The sequence below is a fragment of the Odocoileus virginianus genome, chromosome 16 (genome assembly GCF_023699985.2).
Source record: "Odocoileus virginianus isolate 20LAN1187 ecotype Illinois chromosome 16, Ovbor_1.2, whole genome shotgun sequence".
NCBI lineage: Eukaryota > Metazoa > Chordata > Mammalia > Artiodactyla > Cervidae > Odocoileus > Odocoileus virginianus.
Window position 1 is genome coordinate 24220910 of NC_069689.1, and position 7519 is coordinate 24228428.

At 35.4% G+C, this 7519-nt stretch overlaps 1 pseudogene; it reads right to left on the minus strand.

Moving 5' to 3' along the window:
- Window positions 1–285: 285 nt before the first annotated feature.
- LOC139038637 (nucleosome assembly protein 1-like 1) lies at window positions 286–3671 on the minus strand (annotated as a pseudogene).
- Between the last annotated feature and the right edge of the window lie 3848 nt (window positions 3672–7519).

A 7519-nucleotide genomic window follows, 5' to 3' on the forward strand; every position in this document is an offset into this window, starting at 1 on the left:
ATTAAAAAGCAATATATATCATAAAATATATAAAACTATATACTTATGTAAATAAAAGATGAAGATAGCTAATTATATAATTTTACCATGTTTTACTACTAAGTGTTATAGAAGATAAATATATGTATACACAAACATATATATTAAAATAGTCACAAGCTCTCCAATTCTTTCAGTACTCCCACACACACAAAAAATTAGACTGAAATTAGTAGAGCATATATCCTTCATTATGCAGTTTTTTATGTATATTTATGTGTTATATACCTATATTTTTTTAGGGACTTTTTTTTTTTCCCAAAGTTTTGAGTTTTTAATGCAACTGAGAAGCATTTCATAAAATTTTTAACTTAATATGCCTTAACACATCTGTGAGGTAGTTAAGTCAACAGTACTACCCATTTTAATACACAGTAAAACAAAAGGCAAGGGAAAATAAATGACACACTTTTAGGCAATAAGAATTGGAATTAACTGTAGAGGCTAGGGGCCTTCAGTCTAGTTATGACCGAAGGAAATGAAATTTAACCTTTTACTCTTTCTATGAAAACCATCAAATCATTTAAGAATTTATCTTTTTAAAAAAATACTTTCTTACTAGTAGATATAGTAGTACCTCTTCCAAATTTGGCACCCTTTTCTTCAGTAATATATTAAACTGGGTACATAATTAAAGCTAGGCCTCTGCTTCTACCTGAATTAGTACAAAATTAAGACATTATCTTTTGAGAACTAAAATTATATGACACTTTTATTTGAGGCTGCAAAAACAAAAATAAGCAAACAAACAAACAACAAAAAACTTGAAATAGGCTTGTCAAATGATGTAAGTTCATCCTTTCCAGGAAAGTAGAAGGTAGATCAGTGCAGGTTATCCTCAAGGCCACATACATCCTGCTTCACTGCTGCTTGCACTCTGCTGGATTTTGATCCTTCTTTGGGTCATAGTCTGGATCATCTTCCTCATCTCCTTCTTCTTCCCCTTCCTCATCTGCTTCTTCACCTTCTTCATCATAATCATCGTCATCATCTTCAATAGCTTCTCCAGTAAAATATAACACTGATCTTGGGATTATATGCTCACGTAAAAAGTGACCAATTTCAAAGTCTGCCATGAGGATAGCTTCAGAATCATCATCCAGATCTCCACTCTCAGGAACTTCAGGAGGGGCAAAAAAATGAAAGAAAGAGTCATTAGAAACAATTTTGGTCACAGTATGAACTGTCCCACATCCCTCGTGTTTCTGCTTCTTCTTAATCGTTTTCAACGTGACATTCTTCCCTTTTTTCCAATCTATCTGGCACCCTGTACAACCCATAATTTCTGGTACATCAAAAGAAAAGGGATCAGAATCATCTGGTTCTGACCTCATCCTATATGTCTTTGTCAACACTTCATTTGTGAAATATTCATTGGGTTCAAAGTGAAATTCTAAGACAAAACTCATAGGTTGACCAGCATCTGAGAACTTCACTTTAATATCTTTCAAGTGCTTCAGAATAGGTTCATCATGTTCCTGAACCATATCACTGAGCAAGTCAACATTCTTAAAAACGGTCAACCAAAACTCAGGAATTCCCTTGGGATCTTCTTTTTCTTCATCCTTTTTCTCATCTTCAATCTTGGCCTTTTCTTTTATCTCCTCTGAAATTTCATCTTCCTCATCTGGTTTCCATTTACATTCTTCTTCTGTAGGTTCATAAATGGCATTAATGATCTCAAATCGCTTATCAAACAGAGGCTGATAAAGAACAGCACACTTTCTTTCAAGATCATGAACTTCCTCGTAGAATTTGGCTTCTATCTGCGCACATTTAACTTGAAGGTGTTTAAGAGCATTCACCCGTCTTTTAACTACCCTAGGCAAGCTTTCAATGTATCCTGCTGGTGTTTCTACCAGACCATCAAGTCTTGAAGGGCTGCAAGAATCTGAGGATTTTGCATCATCTGAACAGTCAGCTGACGCGCTTTGATTTTTGTTTCTTCACCAGTCTCTTCTTCTTCTACTTCTTCAACATCATCCAAATCTTCATCAAGTTCAGACCGTTCTTTGTTGTCGATGTCTGCTATGTTGTACAAATGCCAAATATCGGTGGCGAGCGCAGGGAGCCGGGTGGCCGGAGCTGCGCAGGCAGTGACTCAGGGCGGCGGCAGGAGGAGCAGGAGGCGGCGCCGCGAGCAGATGGCGCTGAAAAAGCGGACTTTTTCTTTATTATGTGAGAAAATACTAGTGATTAAAAGTAGAGAATCTGGGGACTTCTTACTTGCTCATAGCATGACTTTAGATAAATTACTTAAATTTCTGCTCATCACTTACAAAATAAGGGGAAAATAATACCTTTCAATTTAAGTGAAATAGTCAAGTGCTTGGTATACTACTTAACTGATGAGAGTTGTTCAGTAAGGATAGAAGTCATAGTGGATTAAAGCCTACTTTAATGATTTCATTTTTAACTTAATGACCTCTTTGAAGACTGTATCTCCAAACAGTCACATTCTGAGGTCCTGGGGGTTAGAATGTCAACAAATAAATTTGAAGGGAACACATTTAGTCCATAACATTTAATTCATGAAAAAAAAAGGTTTAATTCCTAATAGTTAAATTCCATTATGTATTTCATACTTCTTTTTCTTTCTTTGAATTTATTCTTTACTTTAATCTTTCATAGCATCCACATGATGAAATGTGTTCTTTGATCATAACCAGCTACTTTGAGATTAGTCATTCTTTTATGAAAATCTCTTTCATAGAAATAGATTTGACTTTTTACTTTCTCTCTGCTGTATTAGAAAAATACCTAATTTAATCATAAGCCAATTTTCCTTTTTACAATGGAATCTGTTGCGACCTTCAAAAAATTACTTTTCAGAACATAAGCATTTTTAAATAGCTTTAAGTTTTAAGTGACTGACAGAAGTTGTTATTTTACATGTCCCTCTAATTTTTTTTTTCTTTAGGAATGTAATATAAGGACAGAATAAGTTTTTTGCCAGTCGTAAGCTTAAAGGCCTAGTTTTTAATATTGTATATATACTTTGTAAGAGCAAGTTCAAGAAAAATGTATGCCTAGGTATTAAAAAGAAGCCAGCAGAGACTGGAAATGCGTTATAACATACAGGCTTTATATTAAATTGGATAACAACTAGTTAATAACTAGTGAAAAACATTTCAGTTTCATTGTCTTATTAAGAAACATAGTATATTAAGTTATGGGCAGGGATGGCCAAAGGAGAGTGAACACAGAAATTCCTTGTACAAGGTGACAAATTCTGAGTACACTTTAACTTCTCAATATTATATATGTGAGTTTATACATACAGTCTTGGTATTTGTGATCAATAAGCATTATTTGTAATATGTAAACATTCACAATTTTATGGCAACCTAATATTTTTAAACTTTACATTTATTTTGCTTCATGTTAATCAATATAGAAATGTTTATGAACACTTTTGTTCATTCATTCAGTTTGTTCATCCAACAGATATTTACAGGGCACCAAATATTTGCCAGATCAATGGCAACAGATGTACTTGCATGAGTAAAATAGGGCTATCTTATTTTAAAAGCCTATTGCCTAGTAAGAATATACAGGAATCAATCAAATACCAAAATAAATATAAAATTACAAAGATGATAACTGCTCTGAGTGAGAGGTACAGGCGCCATGGGAAGTATAACATGGGAGAATATTATCTGGTCAGGATAGTTAGGGAAGGCTTCCCTAAGAAAGTGGGTTTTAAATTGAGATTTGTAGATTGCATTTTCCCAGTAAAAGGAGAGGTTAAAATTTTTCTCTAAAGAAGAAATAGAATATAAAAAGGCATATGACTTCAGGGACTTAATGATTAGAAGGAACACAAGGAAGGCTATCATTCTTTAGGTAGAGCAAAGAAGGGAGAATAACCAGATGAGCCAGAAGAATGGAATATTCAGAACCAAGGGGGCCACATTAAAGAATTAGACTACAAAAAGTAATGGGAAACAATGGAGGTGTTTTATGAACAGATATAATCACATTTTTTATTTGATAAAAATCGCTCTGAAGGAGCAAGACTAATGATGTTAGACCAGTTAGGAGATAAGTAACTGTGGGAACGAACTCCAAGAGAAGAAAATAGAATTAAGATGATTTAGGAGGTAAAATTCACATTGGGAAGGAGTTTGAATATGCAATGAGGGTGACTGAAATGTCAGAGTTAACACCTAAGTTTTCTGGCCACTGAATGTTCTATGTGGCTTAATGGGTCAGGAAAATCCCCTGGAGGAGGGCATGTCAACTCATTCCAGTATTCTTGCCTGGAGAATCCCATGGACAGAGGAGTCTGGTGAGCTACAGTTCATGGGGGTCACAAAGAGTCAGACCCACCTGAGGCAACTTAGCATGCATGCATGCACGGTATGCAAGGGAAACTTTTTATAGTGATGAAAAGGCAGAGAAACCTAAATGTACGCACAACTAATAACAGGACTCCAAAATGTGTAAAGCCAAACTTAACTAAAAGAAAAAATAGAGGAATCCACAATGATGTGAAAGGCAGAGAATCTAACACTTGTTTTTCAATAATTGAACAAGCAAGGAAAAAGTCAGTGGGGACACGCAACTTAGTAGCTGAGAGCAGATAATCCCTAAAGATAAGGAGAGCATTTTTGGTGTCATGATGTTGGCAGTAATAGGCATATGGATTCTTTAGACAATTTAATAATACCACTTGTTTTCATTTTCTGTGTTCTGATATGTTCTTCTGCTACATTTAAGATAGATGTTAACTCAAAAAATTCCTAGAATTACAAGATAACACTACTTATCCAGCAGGTTGGGGCACAAAAAAAAAGTTAACTAAGAAAATCAGCCACAACAGCAGACTCAAAAAATCATCCAAAAAAGTTGCAAATAAAGTATTACCTTACCAAATCAGTGTACTCTATGGACATCTCTTTAATGAGCTAATATTTGGGGAAAAAAAATCTGACACTGAATGAATGATTTTTAGTATGATAAAGATATTTCACCTAAGCAATCAAAAACTATCATTGGCAACACAGATAAGTTTGGATAAAGAGTAACTTCATTGCTCACAAAATAGCAAATAAGCCAGAGTTATTAATAATAGCACATATTAAGGAGAAAAGAGACACTGTGAGGAAGACAATTACCCATAATAAGAAATAAAAAAGAAAAAAATCCATGAGGTACAGCAAGTAAATTATGTCAAGAACTAGCAGACAAAGAAACACTGATCTAAGAAACTAAAATTATCTATACAGGGATTCACTCTTGAAGGTCAGAAAGAATAGGAAAAAGATCCCTCAATACTGTCAGTTCAGTTCATCATTTTTTGATCCAAATCCATGTCCACACCAGGCTTACTTATTCAACTTTCCCTGATATAATAATTTTGGGGAATCAGATGCCATGAACAGTATATACAAAAAAGGGATTATCTCTTTGGCTTGGGCATTTAACAGATTAGTATCCTATTTTAGCTACTGGTCTCACATAAATTATGCTAACAGTGATCTTTCTTTGTGGGACTACTCACCTATGAGTATCCCAATTAACTTTCTGGAAGATTAACTTCTGTTGGACAGCACTGATAGTTTAGTCTTTTAAAGACTATTGACTGGTCATTGTTTAAATGGAAGTCTTTACAATCAAACTAAAATGAGCCTTCTTGTTGGATGGGAGGACAAAAACATAAAAAGATGAGTGGATCCAATTCTTCTATTCCCATATCCTTGATATTAGGGTAGAAGATGCCTTCTTCTGGGCCTGCTTATCCAGTAGTCTGACTATGGTTGACCACTCCCTTGCTATGGTGAAGTGAAAGTAAAAGTGTTAGTCACTCAGTTGTCTCCAGCTCTTTGGGACCCCATGGACTGTAGCCTGCCAGGCTCCACTGTCCATTAAATTCTCCAGCCAAGAATACTGGAAATGGGTTGTCATTCCCTTCTCCAAAGGACCTTCCCAATCCAGGGATTGAACATCTTTTGTGTCTTCTGCATTGGAAAGCAGGTTCTTCACCAGCTGAGGCAATACTACTGCTTATTACATCTCTCCCCACGTGTAGAAAGTTGAAGGATCAGAGACACCGCTCAGGTCTACATCCATAGAGCAGCTTTAGGCAAACAGCAGTTTAAAATTGTTAGGACTCAGAAATTTATAAGTGACTCTCCAAACTTCTCCCCATCACATGAGAACTGATTTCTTACTGGTCCCATTTCACTAAGGCAGTTACTTCAGGGGTGTGTGTGTGTAACAGAGAGAAACCAGGGTGAGGCACAGAGGTATAAATGTAATTCAGAAAAGAGTTTTTCTGAATTGATCAGTTTCCTTCCAAGCACAGGATTACAAGATAGAAGTCTCAATACTATTAGCTCAGATACTTCATTTTCCATCAGGTAAGCTCAAGTATTAGTATAGCCTTAGTCTCCATTTATAAAAATGGTATCCAGTATGAAGAATTTTACCATGTTCCTAAATCTTGATATTAAATACAGACAAGAATATGTTTTAAGGTTCTATATCTCTAGTTTCAATTGATGCTTGGCTCAGCTAGGTAAATTGACTGCTTAACTAACCATGCTGTGCTGTATTCAGTCTCTCAGTTGTGACCAGCTCTGCGACCCCATAGACTGTAGCCTGCCAGGTTCCTCTGTCCATGGGATTTTGCAGGCAAGAATACTGGCGTGGGTTGCCATTTCCTATTCCAGGGGATCTTCCCAACCCAGGGATCGCACCTATGTTTCCTGCTTGCATCTCCTGCATGGGCAGGCAGATTCTTTACCACTTGAACCACCTGGGAAGCCCACTTAACTGACCATACTTAAATGCTAATATAGAATCACTGACTCATTTTGATGGTGGTGGAAAGTCAAAGAGCCTCATATTCTCCTATTCTTTAATGACTTGCATTAAAATATCCAAGGCAAGCTCAGAAAATGTGGGTGTTATATGAATTTGGGAGGCATAATGATAGAATCACCCTCCAAGATCCTGACAGCCTCAAATGATGGGCCAAATTTAACAAGATGGGTATAATCAAAATAATTACAAGGTTGCACAAGGGATATCTTAGGGCCAAAAACCTAACTGCAAATAAATGACTGGAAAGAAATCTGGCTTAGCAGCAAAATTGTGGCAGAAAATTATAAAACAGCTTAAGAGCTTCAATATTAGTTGTCAATGTTGTGCGGTGAACATAAAACCAAAGTTCATCTTTTTATTTTTTGACTAAAAACAAACATCTACAACTTGATACTTATTATGGTTAACCATACCTAGGTTGTTTTCTTTTATTATACAACCTGCCTTTTTAAAACTATTTAAGACCAAAGAAAATCATTCATGATTTTAAAAGTATGATAAATTAATAGGATTATACAGCTTGAAAAATGTTATTAAAATAGTTGAAAATCTGAAATCTTTATCTTAAATTAAGGACTTATATGGATAAAATGATGATACTGTACAACTTCAAATGATACCAATAGGTAAAAATCTTCAAAAAATTAAT